At 34.6% G+C, this 17,903-nt stretch overlaps 1 long non-coding RNA gene across 2 annotated transcripts; it reads right to left on the bottom strand.

Annotated features, from left to right (window-relative positions):
- Positions 1-661: 661 nt before the first annotated feature.
- LOC108182671 (uncharacterized) lies at positions 662-5,746 on the bottom strand. 2 transcript variants are annotated; one of them, XR_012383397.1, is made up of 6 exons: positions 3,849-3,934; positions 2,938-2,973; positions 2,698-2,839; positions 2,392-2,505; positions 2,161-2,299; positions 662-1,711 (listed from the first exon to the last, which is right to left on the bottom strand). It is a non-coding gene; the product is annotated as an uncharacterized lncRNA (long non-coding RNA). The 2 variants fall into 2 exon arrangements; XR_012383398.1 differs by having other exon boundaries at positions 669-1,600; positions 3,849-5,746.
- Positions 5,747-17,903: the final 12,157 nt, after the last annotated feature.

The raw sequence follows: 17,903 nt of genomic DNA, 5'->3' as shown, positions 1-17,903 counted from the left end.
ATTAGTTATTTCTCCTATAGGCAATTAAATCTGAAGTTCTAAAACAATTGCAAAAATGAGCACTGCAGCATAAGGTCAATAGTGTTGTCCCTTGGGAACACATGTTAAATACTACGTTCTGTGAGATACTGAATACAGGAATTCTTAAAGATTCTAAATATCTATGCTCTTGCCCGGTTATTGTTTCTGACTGATGTCAAAATTGTATAATTCTGAACATAAAAATGCCGCAGGCTCAACTCAGGTGAAAACACTGAAGAGGAACCAGAATGAAGGAGAGGACCAGAGAGAGACCCAGCGCTCCTGACAGAACCCGGCACAGCAATCCCTCTGATTCCAGCTGAAGATACAATACATACAACAGTCAACAAGATCACACACCTTCACTCCTAAGTTATTTAACTGACCGAAAGCTTACACTCTTAAAAGAAACGGTTCTATATAGAACCAAAAATGGTTCTTTCAAACGCTTCATATATGGAACCCCAAAAGATTAAAAATAGAACCATTTAAGGGTTCATTAAATAGATCCCCAAATGGTTCTTTCAAGCGCTTCATATATGGAACCCCAAAAAGGGCTATAACTAGAACCATTTGAGGGTTCTTTATTTATTATTGAATTAATGTTATTTATTATTGAATAAAAAATAAAACCAATGCAGAAAATTCAAATTGTTTAAATTTATTCAATTTACTTCACAAAATAAGTTTTAAATAATATTTAAAATTGCACCTCTGCGTACTTTGTATAAGATCTACCTCTAAACATTATACATTTTTACTATTTAATTAGTAAACATAATTAACAGCTTAATGGCATTCAAAAATCTAATTCTAATGATTTCACTTTTTATTAAACATTTGTAAGCTTGTTTACTGATTGAACAAATACAAAACTTAACTTTCAAACATCTCTAAAATGATGAAAAATGTATTACAATGCAGATAGAAACAATACACAAACATCTATTAAATAACACTACAATTTCAACAAGTTGACGGTACATACATGTACTGGTCATGGCAACATCCATTTTTATACATAATTTTCAATAAAAGTTATTGAAGAAAGTGCTTAATGGCACACAAAACTTTGCAAAATGATTAAACAAAACACTGAGAACAGCCATTCCACAACCTGTAACATGTCCATGTTTGCCGGCCTCTCTTATAACGTAAATAGTTTTGTCCATGGGTGGCACAGTGGCTCACTGGTTAGAACTGTCACATCACAGCAAGAAGGTCACTGGTTCGAGTCCTGACTGGGTCAGTTGGTGTTTCTGTGTGAAGTTTGCAAGTTCTCCCAGTGTTTGTATGGGTTTCCTTTGGGTGCTCCAGTTGCCCCCACAGTCCAAAGGCATGCGTACGGTATTGGTGAATTGGCCATAGTAAGTGAATGTGTGCAGGTGTATGAGAGAGTGTATGGGTGTTTCCCAGTGCTGGGTTGCGGCTGGAAAGTGAAGAGTAATTGCTTATTCATTCTACTGTGGTGCCTCTGATAAATGAGGGAGCAGAAGGATAGTGAGCGAGTGTTGGCCATCGTAATGCTGACACTTCAAGCTTTGACGGAATCAGGAGAGCTGTTAGGACCTTTGGATTTCTGTAAAACAATATTTCAATGCTGAGTACTTCCTTCTTTCCTTCCCTTCTATTGGGCCATTTCTTTTAAAGATGTTTCTGTGTTCTTCACTAAGTCCTTATATGCAGCATCCTAAATTAAAACATTTTGTTTACTTTGTGTAAGTTTCCTAGTGACACATTTTTAGCAATACAAGTACTTTAAAGTAATCAAAAATACAGAAATACAGTGTAGACAGCTGTAATATATTTTCTATTTAATCTGCATTTCATTTGTTACAGAATTTAATGAAATTGACATTTCTGAGTGACCTCAATTTAGTATGAACATTAAATAAAACAATAAAATTAGAATAAGAACAAAACTAAATAATTGTTTATCAAATAACATACATCATATTTGGCAGATACTTTTATCCAAAGGGACTTAGATTGTGTTTAATCTACATTTATTAATATGTGTGATCTGGAACACATTTGGCATTGCTAATGCATTGCTTTACCAAATGAGCTTTAAAATGTCATATACACAGATTTTTCATATTTATTTGGCACACAATGTAACAGTGTTTGGTTACTCACAAGCTGTGGCACTCCAATAAGAAGAAACTGCTCCATTACTTTTGCAGACCCCTCCATAATCTGTACTCTGGAAAATAGTGTGTTTCATTTGGTTCTTGACTTATTCGTAAACGATGTCGCATTCTAGGTCCATCACAATCTGAGGTAAGAAGACAGCATTTGTAGAATGTGTAAATATGAATTTAAATCACAGAATTAATCTTGACATAAAATGTATTGAAATGAACTTGCCTTGTGTTAAGTCCCTCAGAGTCCAGTTCACTTCCTTTTGATCCCATCATATGAGCTCACCACTGAAATCCTTTCATTTTTACATTTGTTTTGAAGACATTGCAACAAGGAATCCTGTAGGCAAATTTACACCTTTCAATACATATTTCTTCTCTGCAGGACTTTTTTTAAGCAACGACCTTAATATTCTCACTGTATTAAAACAGCAGTAGTAAGTAATAGAATATTTTTTTGATAAATATATTTTTTCAGTACACAACAACCAAAAAGTCTGAATTATGCATGTTATAAAATACAATACTTTACCAGGTGTGCTTGAAGATGATGTCAAACAAATATGGATGTGACTTGTGTTTTTCTTTAAGCTGCATGGGATCCTTCTTCTTCAAAGCTACTTGTGTGCAGCAGATCAAATTTGGAAACTTAATATGGGTCCCATGACACTTTTCTGTAATGATAAATACAATCTTGAAGTCTTTTATAATATTTATTTCATTTTACTGACCACAATACAGTTTGTTTGGATTTTAAAACAATGATACATACCAAGCACAAGTTTTATGATGCAGTTCAGTTTCCAGGCTGTTTGAAGAAAAATAAAATATACATTAAAATATTTATTTTAAACTTATTTTGCACTATATATATATATATATATATATATATATATATATATATATATATATATATATATATATATATATATATATAAATAATTTCACAATACATTTAATCTGCATTTTTGTGTCTTTTATAAATAAGACCTGATCTTTCATCTATGGATTGTTAAAATATGTTTGGCTTTTTAAAGGTTTCAATAATATTCAGGGGCGGACTGGCCATAGGGAGAACTTGCCACCGTGACTGGCCTCCCGCGCGTGCACAGACTCGGGCACGAATCTGCCTGTGCGGGCACGAGCGGTGCACTGCTATCTTGCGGTTTTATGCAGACTAGCGGGAACGTCTCAAAAGCGGGCAGTAACGTCCACTACTTTGCAGAGTTTAGCTCAATCACTGATAAAACACACACGAACCAAGCTAAAAGTGAGCGTTTGTTCAAGGTTGGAGCTAAAAACAACAAGAAAAACACGATGAAATCGGCACAAATCTAGTTAATTTTAAAGTAACATGCACATGCTTCATTCACGCTCTCTCGAAGCTCGCCTTCAAATAACACAGCTGTGTACTGTTATCGGTAATTTAATTAGTAGTACTGACAAACAAGTATAGCAATATTGTAACTTATTTCGAATAAAAAGCAGAACAAAATTCAACTTAACAGATTTCTGAACCGAAGGGTGACGACCGAGGTCATCGCAAGCACAGTGTTTATCCATATTAACGCTAAAGTTACCCCCATTCAATCTGTATTACCATATAACACGAGGGATTTTCTATCAAATAGAAACCTTACTTCATAATACAAAATATTTCACTATATATATTAAATGTACTACCTGAATGATGAAGCTGAAATAGTGGACTTCTCCTTTCGCAAGAACGGGCAGCTGAGTTCTGGACCAACTGAAGCTTACGGAGAGATTTATGAGTGAGACCAAAGAGAAGAGAGTTGCAGTAATCTAAATGAGATGTGACAAAGCTATGAACGAGAACAGCAGTGGCATGAGGGGTAAGAGCATTGTTCCTCCTGGATCCTAGGGTGAACCATTGGCCGGATCCTCCTCTCCAATACCCTGCCATAGACTTTTCCCCATATGCAAATAAATAAATGTATATAAAATTACACAAATGTTGGGGGGGGGAAAGTAAAAGTTTATTTCCCCCTTGAAACGTTTATTTATTTCTTGAACATAGTTCCAGATTTACTTTTCCTCAAGTCAACATGCTAATGAGCAGGGCTGCTGCTGGCCAGAAGGGTGCCCTATGCTAAATTTTACTGTGGTGCCCCCACAGAGGAGCAAAATCACACAAACAAAACACATTCCTAATTTCAAACATTTACAAAAGGTAAGGAATAAAGCTCTCTCTGTACCTGTAGAGATTGACGGTCCTCAGTGCAGCATTCTGTGTCTGTACCTGTGCAGCTGCTGGTGTCTCTGGAGCAGTGCTGGATCAGGCCGCCTCATCTTCTTTTGGAACAAATGTTGGCATTGACCTCCATGTACAATACAGAAGAAATTAGTCATTTAAAGAAAAACTCATGACATACTATTAAAACAATAGGCAGGTCAAGCACTTCATAATGTTTACAAACTACAATCAAAATGTGGATTTAATCTGCACTGTAATCTATGGTGACAAAAGCTGACCCTTTCTTTCAGTATAAATCAAAGACAGTTGTGTTTTTAAGAATTAATTAGTTTATTTTTGAACAAAAACTTTAACATTCAGGAAAAAAATGATCGTTATTGACTTCATGCAATAAAAATGGTTTCTGGCATGTGACTTACAGTAATTTGACTCATTTTATATTATTGATCTTTCAGAAATCACAGAATATTCGTCAGTTTTGTTATTTTAAAAAGACTAAAGAGACTTTATTGTCAATGCAATGATACAAACAATAACAACAGAAGAATAAGAAATGTAGAAATAGACAAAACAATAAACAATGATAACTGCAGTTTGCAAAGAATGATATAATATATAATTATATAACACAATAACTATATAATGATAAATAAAAGAAACAGTGGATTGATTGTGCAGTGCGTGTGTATGTAGCTGGTGTGCAAACAGAATTGTAAAGTAATGCACGAGTTAATAACAATAATTGAGTTTGTAAAATTATCAGCAACATGGGGAAGAGGGGCAAATGTGAAAATTCATGGAGCATGTCCCGTCTAAAGCACAATGCATAGCAGTTGTGGCGAAGTTTAAACGTTAGCTATAGCCTCACTAATTTCATTAGATTCATCTAATACTTTCTTCCTCTTCTCGGCTCCAGACTGCTGTCTTTTCCCGGGCATTGAGCTGCAACTTACATCATTATAATTATATGCTGCTAGCAGCTGTAAACTAAGATAAGCGGACCAGGCCGGGCCGCGCGCACATGGCTATGCGCGTGCACGAAAAAATTACCTCGCATGTTTGATTATGCGTCCGTCATAAAATTATTTATTAAATACATTTAACGACCTATTATCAATTATTATTTACCTGCCCGCACTATTCATTATTTAAATATTTATTGATGCAGGAATTTGAGGATTTTTATTTATTTGAATATTTATTATTTATTCATTTAGGCTATTATTTTATTTATGCAGGCATTTATGGATTTATTTAATCATTTATTTTTATATTTGCGTATTTATTTGTTGTTTTTGCTGGTTTTGTCCTCAATATCGTGCTTTGAGAGCATAATGTCTGCTGATGTCTCATTCCTGTTTTCCAATTAAGCAAATGGCAAATATCTTAAAGTTTTATTGGCTAAAGGAGATGTCATGTGGCATTGCTAAGATTTTACTTTATTGGTTTAATATTATTAATGTTTTTTTTCTGACGTGAACTGAAACGTGTGACGATTTTCAAGTTCAAAAGTAAAACTATCCTAATTAGGAAAAACGGGGAAAATATTTATTTATTTAGGTTTATGGGCCCTCTGTTATTATGCCTTACAATTATTAAAACATTTTCAGTATTTAATAACAAAGACTGTACAAACATAAAGCTCGTGCTGCTCTAATTGACTGAGCGCTGAAATCAATTACTGTTTACATTTAAATGACCCTCGTCATTCTGTCACCACGGCAACCTGAGTTGGTTTACAAACCCACACAACTGTCTATAAAGTCATCAACCCTGATCAGCGCTACTACACTCTGAACTAATCTCCTGTTGGCTGACTAACATCAGTTTGAGAAGTTGTTCATGATGACTCTGCGACGATCAAAAAGGACCAGGACTCTCCCTGGACACCTCGGGGACTTCTTGCTGGAGCGCACCTCCGTGGAGCAGCGACACCTGCGGAACGCGGCGGTCCTTCCTGCCCTCCGTCCTGCAGCTTCAGTCTCCCCAGTGGGTGAGTGTCCACAGGAGGAGCCCCTCTCCATCCACGGTAGGAGTGTGCAGGAATTTCAGACCATCTACCACAGTGTGATGGACTCCACCGTGAGGAAGCGTGCAGGCCGGTACACTCTTCAGCACGGATTGGAGGTAAAGCAGCGGCTGTGGGAGAAGCTGGACCGGCCTGCACTGCTAGAGACCGAGCTGCCTGACGGACGCGTGGTCATCACAGAGGTCAGATCCGGGTCCAGTGTCCCCCCTCACATCGTGGTGGACATCAGCAAGGAGCCGCTGCCCAAGGAGCCCCGGAGGAAGAAGCCCAGGCACTGAGCCATCCAAGTGCCAGATGGAGGATCATGGGCGCGTATGTACATACTGTATATATTGTATATAGTTACAGAATAAGTTTGCAATACATCAAATTTCACTTTTCATTCAACTTTTCATCACATTGCTGGACGTTTTGGTGGTTGTCGGTGCTGTGGCTATGTAGGTTGACATGCGTTTAGGCGGTTTCTTGCGTGTTGCTGGTCTCCTCTGAGTGGTTTTGGCACATTAGTGGTTGTTGTTAGGTTTGTCAGTGTTAGTTGTTGGGTTAGGGTAGGTTAGGGTCCCTCACACGGTTTGCAGCTTGATGTTTGATGCTTATTAAAAAAAAAAAAAAAAAAAAAAAAAAAAATATATATATATATATATATATATATATATAAATATATAAATATATATATATATATATATATATATATATATATATATATATATATAAAATTACAATTTATACACACACACACACACACACACACACACATATATATATATATATATATATATATATAAAATTACAATTTATACTCACACACACACACACACACACACACACATATATATATATATATATATATATATATATATATATATATATATATATATATATATATATATATATAAATATATATATATATATATAAATATATATATAAAAGATAAAATTACAATTTCTACACACACACACACACACACACACACACACACACACACACATATATATATATATATGTGTGTGTGTGTGTGTGTGTGTGTGTGTGTGTGAGTATAAATTGTAATTATATATACATATATATATATATATATATATATATATATATATATATATATATATATATATATAATTTTTTTATTATTATTATTATATAATATAAATCATAAATCATAAATATATATATATAAAAGATAAAATTACAATTTCTACACTCACACACACACACACACACACACACACACACATATATATATATATATATATATATATATATATATATATATATATATATATATATATATATGTGTGTGTGTGTGTGTTTGTGTGTGTGTGTGTGTGTGAGTATAAATTGTAATTATATATACATATATATATATATATATATATATATATATATATAATTTTTTTATTATTATTATTATATAATATAAATCATAAATCATAAATATATATATAAAATAAAATATATATATATATATATATAAAAGATAAAATTACAATTTATACACACACACATAAACACACACACACACACACACACACACACACTGAAAAGTGTTTTTTCCAAAAAAAAATTTTTTTTTTAAAGTTTTAGTGGGTAAAAAGTGGGTCTTCTTTCATGGAAACACATAAATAAAATTAATGGATTATTTCAGCAAACATGTAATACTTATGGCCCTGGGGTAAAATAAAGATAAGGGACCACTTAAAAGTACTATTGGTTATCCTGAAATGAATTAATACAAGTTATTGTGAAATTCTGTGTTTAATGTTATAAAATTGACTCAGAAACTACCACTGAAAGAAGATTTCAAGCCATTATTGAGATAAATGCGATAAGAAGTAAACAATTAAACATTTACTGAAAATAGTCTAAAATATCAAGAAATTGATACAGATTTAAATGGCACAAATGTGTGTATATGATGGCAAAATTATTTTGTGCATGTGAATTATCCCTTAATTTCAAATAATAATGTTTATTGTACTTTATTGCATTTTAATATGAAAAAAATATTATTTTAAAAAAATGAAATAATCCTCAAAATAAGAATCTAAAACTTTCAGTAGGTGGTAGTAGTGTATAATGAGTAAGATGATTTGGTCAAACAACTGAATCATTCAACAAAGAAGTAAAGCGCTCTCTGGACTATTGAAAACATGGATTCATTCACAAGTAAATCTTTTGTGGTTATTAAGGTCATGTTTAATGCAATTCTCAGTAAGTTTTGAATAAATAAAAAAGTACATTTGACCTAATTTACGACGTGAATTTCTATAATTTCTGAGTAACCATGAGCATAAGATAAAACTGAGTTCAGAGTTTAATTAAAGAATTATTATTGACCTAGAGATTACTAATACTATATTACTACTACTATTAGTAAGGGGTGAGGCCAGCCATTTTAAAATAAGTGGACCTTGGTGAAATAGAGTTGGGCCTTAGTGCCTACTCTTAAACTAAGTGTATAATGACTAGTTTCTTATATTTATGAACTCTAATAGTAATTGATTTAAAGAGTGACAATTTTTACTATCCAATCCTCATTTCTAAATAAATTAATTGCAAAAATATGCAAAGAATCTGAAATCATTTACTTTGAGGCCAATAGAAAACTGACATTGTTATTCAGCAATAAATATATGAATATAAGCATTTTTAAAAAGATTCTCAGTTGGTGGAATGAACTCCCTAACTACATCAGAATGGCAGAGTCACTCGCTGTCTTCAAGAAACGACTAAAAACTCAACTATTTAGTCTTCACTTTCCTTACTAATCTGCAATTCCCTCTCTGACTCCTCCACTAACTACTAAAAAAAAAAAAAAATAAATACTAATGTTTTGCTTCTTACACTTTCTTTACATACCTGAAACTTGCCTATAACACTTATTCATTGTTGCTCTTATAGTTGTGTAAATTGCTTCCTTGTCCTCATTTGTAAGTCGCTTTGGATAAAAGCGTCTGCTAAATGACTAAATGTAAATGTAAAGTTGTTTTCTCTTTATTAAGCTAGAAAAAAACAACACAATGGCAATATGAAAACATAAACTACAATAGAAGTTTATTTGCTTTATAACAGGCTGTGATAAACTGGTTGGCAATTCAATTATTGGCAACTATTGCAGTAACAGTGATCCACACAGTGGCCATTAGCTAGCATTAGTAATTTATTATTACTAATTAAATGCATAAGTAAAAACATATCTTGACTTCATGAATTTATGCTGCATTAATCCCCCCTATAGAAAACACTTTGCACAATAAAAATGCTGAATCATTCTCTCCCAGTAGCTGGTGTGTACAGTACAGATCAGCAATGATGAGCAGTGAAGACTCTACACATTTGATTAAATAAAGTGAAGTAAAAGTAAAGTGTAAAGCAACAGTTGGACAGTTCCATTGTTGTGCACAGGAGGGGGACTTTCAATTTGACCTAGTTTGTTTATAGTAAATGACATTTGGTGTTTTACAATTATTGCAACACATTTTATAAATGCAGTTTTCAGTGTCAAGCAGTCAGATTTACTGTTGTGTTAAAAACTACTAGAACTGGAAATGAATTAGAATAGATTTAATACACATCAGACTCCTCTCTAATGAAATAAAAACATTCTCACTGAATTTCTCCAGATGTAGATGCCCAAAGTCATCTTCCTGCTGCATGTTTATTCTTGAGGCATTTATCAGTACAGTAACATGAATGCTCTTGTGCGCAGGAAGAAGCTCCTCAGACAGGAAGTGAAGAGCAGTACTTTGGGAAGCCCTGCTGCTGCTGCTGAGCTTCTAGAGCACTTGCAGTCCAGATACTGGATCTCTGCTCACCTGCACTCGACTCAACACTGATGCAGCACCAGGTGGGTCCTCCTTCACTGTCACTCTGAGCTGTTGACAAACGAAAACTTTTAGTTACCTTGGATTGAGCCTGTTTCACACACTACATGGCTCATGTAGTGACAATCATTGTAATATGAAGTCAAAATTATTAGCCCTCCTGTACATTTCTTTTCTTATTCAAATGATGTTTATTAAGAAGGAATTTATCACAGTATTTCCTTTTTTTCTGGGTAAAAAAAAAACACTTTGGATCAATATTACTAGTTTTCTTAAGCAATATTGTTTTCGATTGTCTACAGACCAAACCACTGTTATACAATGACTTGCCTAATTACCTTAACTTGCCCAGTTAACCTAATTAACCCAGTAAAGCCTTTAATTGGCACTTTAATCAGACATTTTGGTCCATATTGACATGATAGCATCACGAAAGCAGTTGCTGCAGATTTGTCAGCTGCACATCCATGATACGAATCTCCCGTTCCACCACATCTCAAAGGTGCTCTATTGCATTGAGATCTGGTGACTCTGGAGGCCATTTGAGTACAGTGAACTCATTGTCATGTCTGACATGTTTCCAGTCTGAGATGATTCGCATTTCAAGACATGGCATGTTATCCTGCTGAAAGTTGCCATCAGAAGATTGGTACACTGTGGTCATAAAAGGATGGTCATGGTCAGCAACAATATTCAGGCAGGCTGTGGTGTCAACAAGCTGTTTGTCTAAGAATAATGAATAATGCTGCCCTGAAGATCAGCAAGTTTCTCTCACATGACGAGTTTCTTCCTTCAGATATTGATTCTGCTGTTTCTGTCATCCAGCATGTTTCAGTATGAAGTGAGATCCAGAAGTACATTCAGTTGTTTTGTCATTGCAGATTGCAGATTGCAGAGGAAGCTCCTACGTGAAGCTTGAGCTTGATCCAGAATGGCTGGCCATCCTGAAACGACCTTCGAAAGCCATCCCGCAGTTTCTGGAACCCTCCGCTGGACAACAGACTACACAGCAGAGACAAAATACATTACAATGATCACAGCTGTTCATTTTCTGATAGCTTGCTGATACCATATTCAATTCCATTTCTAAGTATTTTAGCATCCTGTTCCTCTGCTTCTTTCAGGTGGGATTTCAGTCCATCTACATCCTGCTGGGCAAAGCGGACAGACTTACAGGGAGGAGTTTATTCAGCCGTCTTTGATGACTAGAATATTTAGAAGAAAAAGGTTTTTTTTTAAGGATAAGATCAATGAAAATAAATTTGATCCAAAAAAACTTTGGGGTGTACTGAGAAATTTAGGTTATTCAAATGCTAAAAGTAGGAAATCATCTAAAATTAACTTAAAGGTAGAAGACAAATTAATAGTTCATCCGAAGGATATTGCCGAATCTTTTAATCAGTATTTTATATTGTTAGCAAAAAAATTATGTGGTCAGCTTCCAGGGCAACCTGATATTTACAATGAAGATAGAGTGTTTTCTTTTTATAGACAACAGGACATTTTGCCGGATTCTTTTAGTCTGAGACCTGTTACAGAAAGTGAAGTTTTAAAAATTATTAGTGAGTTAAAATTAAATAAGGCTCCTGGAGTTGATAATATTCCTGCTAGATTTTTTAAAGACTCTGTTAAAGTGATTGCCCCCTTGGTGTCACATATTTTAAATTTATTTATTGAACAAGGGAAAATACCATGTGATTTTAAAAGTGCTAGAGTTATACCATTATATAAAAAAGGAAGTACGTTAGATATGATTAACTATAGACCTGTATCAATCTTAGGGGTTATGTCTAAAATTCTGGAAAAAATTGTACACGAACAGATAGTCAACTATATTACTAAAAAACATATTTTGTATGAGTTACAGTCAGGTTTTAGAGCATTGCATTCCACCGAGACATGTATATTACATATGACAGACAAAATACGGAGAGCTGTAGATGGTGGCAACTATTGTGGAATGGTGCTGCTGGACCTTCAGAAGGCTTTTGACACTGTGGACCATCAAATTTTACTATATAAATTAAAGGCAATTGGATTTGATAAAGTGTCTTTAAAGTGGGTTCAGTCATATCTGCATGATAGAAACCAGAGAGTCGATATAAAGGGTATATTATCTGCTCCCTTATCAATCAACTGTGGAGTACCTCAAGGAAGTATTTTAGGTCCATTATTTTTTCTTTTATATATTAATGATTTAAAAATAGCGTGTTCAGAGGAGCTCTATCTTTATGCTGATGATGCCGCAATTTTAGTATCTCATCATGACAAAAGGGCCCTGGAAGAAATTATGAGTTCACAGTTAAAAAGTGTTTACAACTGGTTTTTAGACAACAAACTTTCTTTACACATGGGTAAAACAGAGGCTATTTTATTTGCTTCAAGAGTGAAATTAAAAAAAGATGATAATTTGGTAGTTAAGATTAATGATTGGAAAATTCAGTCAAAAAATGTGATAAACTATTTGGGTTGCTTAATAGATAATAAATTATCAGGAGATGCTATGGCAAAAAAAGTTATTACGAAGATTTGTGGAAAAATTAGGTTTTTAGCAAGGCAATCTGATCTTTTGGATGTTCATTCTTTACAATTGTTGGCAGGAGCTTTAATTCAACCCCATTTTGATTATGCTACGTCATTTTGGTACAGTAGCTGCTCACAAAATTTAAAGGAGAAATTGCAAAAGGCACAAAATAAATTAGTACGAATAATTTTAAAAATGCATCCTAGAGCACATTTGCACAAAGAGTCTTTTAATAAATTAGGTATGTTAACTGTTAGTAATAGAGTGTGTTTTTTAAAACTGGGAATGGTACGTAAAATGTTTAATAATGTGGTTCCTAGCTATTTGATGAACTCTTTTCAAATGGTGAGGCAACAGCATTCATACAGTACTAGGAGTTGGGATTTTAATATTTGTTTATTTAAATTTAGAAGTTTAGTGGGGAAAAATATGTTTTTATATACAAGTGCAATCATGTGGAACAAACTACCAAAAGCAATCAAGTAAATAAAAGATTTAAGGTTGTTCAAAAAAGCTATTAAAAGATGGTTGTTTGATGAGGATAATTAGTTTTGCATGGTGGATGAGGATCTTTTAAATTATGTTACTTGAGTGTGAATAGGTTGGCGGCTGGAGGGACATTGTGCTGGATAGGTTGGCTGTTCGTACCGCTGTGGCGACTGTTTGTTTTATTCTTCATTAGTATTTTGAGGCCATACATTGTTTTTATTTAACAGAGGACCACAATGGAAATAAGCCCAGGGCTTTATTGTGTTTTTATCCTCGACAATTTTTTTTAACAAAGTGTATGGAATACTTTTTGTACAGTTTGTCTAAAATCTGTCAAATAAAATTCAATTCAATTCAATTCAAAGAACTGGATTTGTCGGAATTAAAAATGTAAGACATTATAAATGACTTTATCCTCACTTATGTTCAATCTAAAGTGTACTTGTTAATTAAAACTTTTAATTTCACAATGTTCTTTGACAAAAAAACTCACTTTAAGTTATTCAACATTGTAATATGATGTTACAAAAGCTTTTGATCTCAGATAAATACTGCTATTTGAACACGTTTAACATCAAATAAAAAGTACTCAAGTGTAAAAAAATTTATAATAATAATAATAGTAATAGTAGTAATAATAATAATAATAATAATAGGACTGTTTTTGCTGTGCTTTGGAGTAAATGCAGGTTTGGTGAGCCTGTTTATTTTTTCAACACATTTCTAAACATAATAGTTTGTTCTGTAGACTACCGAAAAAATAGCTTAAAGGGGCTAATAGTTTTGACCTTAAAATAGTTTATAAAAATTTAAAACTGCTTTTATTCTAGCCAAAATAAAACAAATAAGACTTTCTCCAAAAGAAAAAATATTATCAGACATACTGTGAAAATTTCCTTGCTCTGTTAAACATCATTTGGCAAATATTTAAAAAAAGAAAAAAAAATCAGTTTTTAGACATGGTCCTGTCTCTAGAGGTGTTTAGATGTCAATTTACCGACCTTGATTTTCAGTCAGCATTATTGTTTATGATAGTTGCCATTTTCTCAAAAAATGCTCTAAAAGACATTATTTTTATTTGAAATTTTGAAGAAATGTTATCAGACCTTTTTGGAATAACATGCTTAATAAATTCAGACAAACTGACTCATTGGTCTCTTATTTCTTCTTTCTTATTGGTCAACTGTATTTAATTGGGATGGTTATAAATTATAACTATTCATTGTTATCAGCATCATTAAAGATAACATCAAACCAAAATATTAAATAACTCATGAAAGAGTTGTGATTCCTTGATCAAATGACAAATGTATGCCTAGGTCACAAAAATAAATTTCCACATATAAAAATAAAAGACAGAATTAAAAAATTGTGAATATTTTACTGCCATTCTTCATGTATGGGCGGCCGCCACCAAATTAATCTATTTGGCTGGAGACTTCTTTCACTTAGATAGATTTTTAGAGGTTATAAACAGCTTGTTATGCTGCTTGATGTTCTAATGTTTTCTTATTATTTTATTCCACTTTTTATGTACAGTCATGAACACGGTTGTTTGTAGAGCAAGTAGTTAGACCATTTTCTGCCATTAGTTATTTCTCCTATAGGCAATTAAATCTGAAGTTCTAAAACAATTGCAAAAATGAGCACTGCAGCATAAGGTCAATAGTGTTGTCCCTTGGGAACACATGTTAAATACTATGTTAAGATACTGAATACAGGAATTCTTAAAGATTCTAAATATCTATGCACTTGCCCGGTTATTGTTTCTGACTGATGTAAAAATTGTATAAGTTTTATAAGTTTGTGCACACATAAACAGATGCCCGAGCCACCTCAGCTGACTTCTGTCCGTGTGGAGGAGCAGCGGCTCTATCTACTCCGAGCTCCTCCCGGATGTCAGAGCTCTTCACCCTCTCCATGAGAGTGCGCCCTGCCACCCTTTAAAAAAAACTCATTTCAGCCGCTTGTATCCGAGATCTTGTCCTTTCGGTCATGACCCAAAGCTCATGACCATAGGTGAGAGTAGATTGACCGGTAAATTGAGAGCTTTGCTTTCTGCTCAGCTCCTTCTTCACCACAACTAACCGGTACATCGACCATATTACTGCTGCCACTGCACCAATCCGCCTGTCAATCTCACGTTCCATCCTTCCCTCACTTGTGAACAAAACCCTGAGACACTTAAACTCCTCCACCTGGGGTAAGGACTTTCCTTCAACCCACCTTTTTCCGGTGGAGCACCATGGCCTCGGACTTGGAGGTGCTGATTCTCAACCCAGCCGCGTCACACTCGGCAGCAAACCGCCCCAGTGCATGCTGAAGGTCCATGTTCGATGAAGCCAACAACATTGTCTGTGAATAACAGAGATGAAATCCTGTGGTCCCCGAACCGGACCCCCTCCAGCCCAAGGATGCCTTAAAATTCTGTCCATATAAATTATGAATAGAATTGGTGACAAAGGGCAGCCCTGCCAAAGTCTAACATGCATTGGAAACAAATCTGACCTATTGCCGGCAATGTGAACCAGACTCCTACTCTGTTCATACAGGGACGAGATGGCCCTCAACAGATCGCCTCTGATTGGCGATCTGTTGAGGAACTGATTGGGCATACTAATATGAACCCTCAAGGACCCTGGTGAGGGTATAGAGCTGGTCCAGTGTACCACGGCCCGGACGAAAACCGCATTAATAATAATAATAATAATAATAATAATAATAATACATTTTATTTAAAGGCTCCTTTCGAGCAACTCAAGGACACCGTACAATCAACAAGAGCAATAAAACAACAAGAGAAATAATAAAATATACACAGCAATAGTGCAAATAAAATTAAGTATTAAAAGCCATCTTAAATAAGTGGGTTTTGAGTCTTGATTTGAACAGTGTAAGGGAGTCAATGTTTCTGATGGCAGGTGGTAGTGAGTCGCGGAGCAGAGCGGCTAAATGCTCTGTTGCCCATCGTTGAAAGGCGAGAAGAGGGACCAGACAAGTGGAGGGAGGAAGAAGATCGCAGGGTGCGAGAAGGAACAGAAATGTGGATGAGGGCAGACAAATATGGAGGGGCGAGATTGTGGATGGCTTTGAATGTTAACATAAAGATTTTAAAGTCAATTTGAAAATGAACAGGCAAACAATGAAGCTGCTGCAGAACAGGGGTGATGTGATGAGAAGAAGGGGTTCTGGTGATGATATGGGCAGCTGAGTTCTGGACCAACTGAAGCTTACGGAGAGATTTATGAGTGAGACCAAAGAGAAGAGAGTTGCAGTAATCTAAACAAGATGTGACAAGGCTATGAACGAGAACAGCAGTGGCATGAGGGGTAAGAGCATTGTTCCTCCTGGATCCTAGGGTGAACCATTGGCCGGATCCTCCTCTCCAATACCCTGCCATAGACTTTTCCCCATATGCAAATAAATAAATGTATATAAAATATATATAAATAAATAAATAAATATGCAAATAAATAAATGTATATAAAATTACACAAATGTAGGAGGGAAAAGTAAAAGTTTATTTCCCCTTGAAACGTTTATTTATTTTTTGAACATAGTTCCAGATTTACTTTTCCTCAAGTCAACATGCTAATGAGCAGGGCTGCTGCTGGCCAGAAGGGTGCCCTATGCTAAATTTTACTGTGGTGCCCCCACAGAGGAGCAAAATCACACAAACAAAACACATTCCTAATTTCAAACATTTACAAAAGGTAAGGAATAAAGCCCTCTCTGTACCTGTAGAGATTGACGGTCCTCAGTGCAGCATTCTGTGTCTGTACCTGTGCAGCTGCTGGTGTCTCTGGAGCAGTGCTGGATCAGGCCGCCTCATCTTCTTTTGGAACAAATGTTGGCATTGACCTCCATGTACAATACAGAAGAAATTAGTCATTTAAAGAAAAACTCATGACATACTATTAAAACAATAGGCAGGTCAAGCACTTCATAATGTTTACAAACTACAATCAAAATGTGGATTTAATCTGCACTGTAATCTATGGTGACAAAAGCTGACCCTTTCTTTCAGTATAAATCAAAGACAGTTGTGTTTTTAAGAATTAATTAGTTTATTTTTGAACAAAAACTTTAACATTCAGGAAAAAAATGATTGTTATTGACTTCATGCAATAAAAATGGTTTCTGGCATGTGGCTTACAGTAATTTGACTCATTTTATATTATAGATCTTTCAGAAATCACAGAATATTCGTCAGTTTTGTTATTTTAAAAAGACTAAAGAGACTTTACTGTCAATGCAGTGATACAAGAAATAACAACAGCAGCAATAAGAAATGTAGAAATAGACAAAACAATAAACAATGATAACTGCAGTTTGCAAAGAATGATATAATATATAATTATATAACACAATAACTATATAATGATAAATAAAAGATACAGTGGAATAATTGTGTATGTAGCTGGTGTGCAAACAGAATTGTAAAGTAATGCACGAGTTAATAACAATAATTGAGTTTGTGAAATTATCAGCAACATGGGGAAGAGGTGCAAACGTGAAAAGTCATGGAGCATGTCCCGTCTAAAGCACAATGCATAGCAGTTGTGGCGAAGTTTAAACGTTAGCTATAGCCTCACTAATTTCATTAGATTCATCTAATACTTTCTTCCTCTTCTCGGCTCCAGACTACTGTCTTTT

Source organism: Danio rerio, chromosome 7 (genome assembly GCF_049306965.1).
Source record: "Danio rerio strain Tuebingen ecotype United States chromosome 7, GRCz12tu, whole genome shotgun sequence".
NCBI classification, from domain to species: domain Eukaryota; kingdom Metazoa; phylum Chordata; class Actinopteri; order Cypriniformes; family Danionidae; genus Danio; species Danio rerio.
The sequence above is the reverse complement of the archived record's forward strand: the minus strand, read 5'-3'. Positions and strand labels throughout refer to the sequence as shown.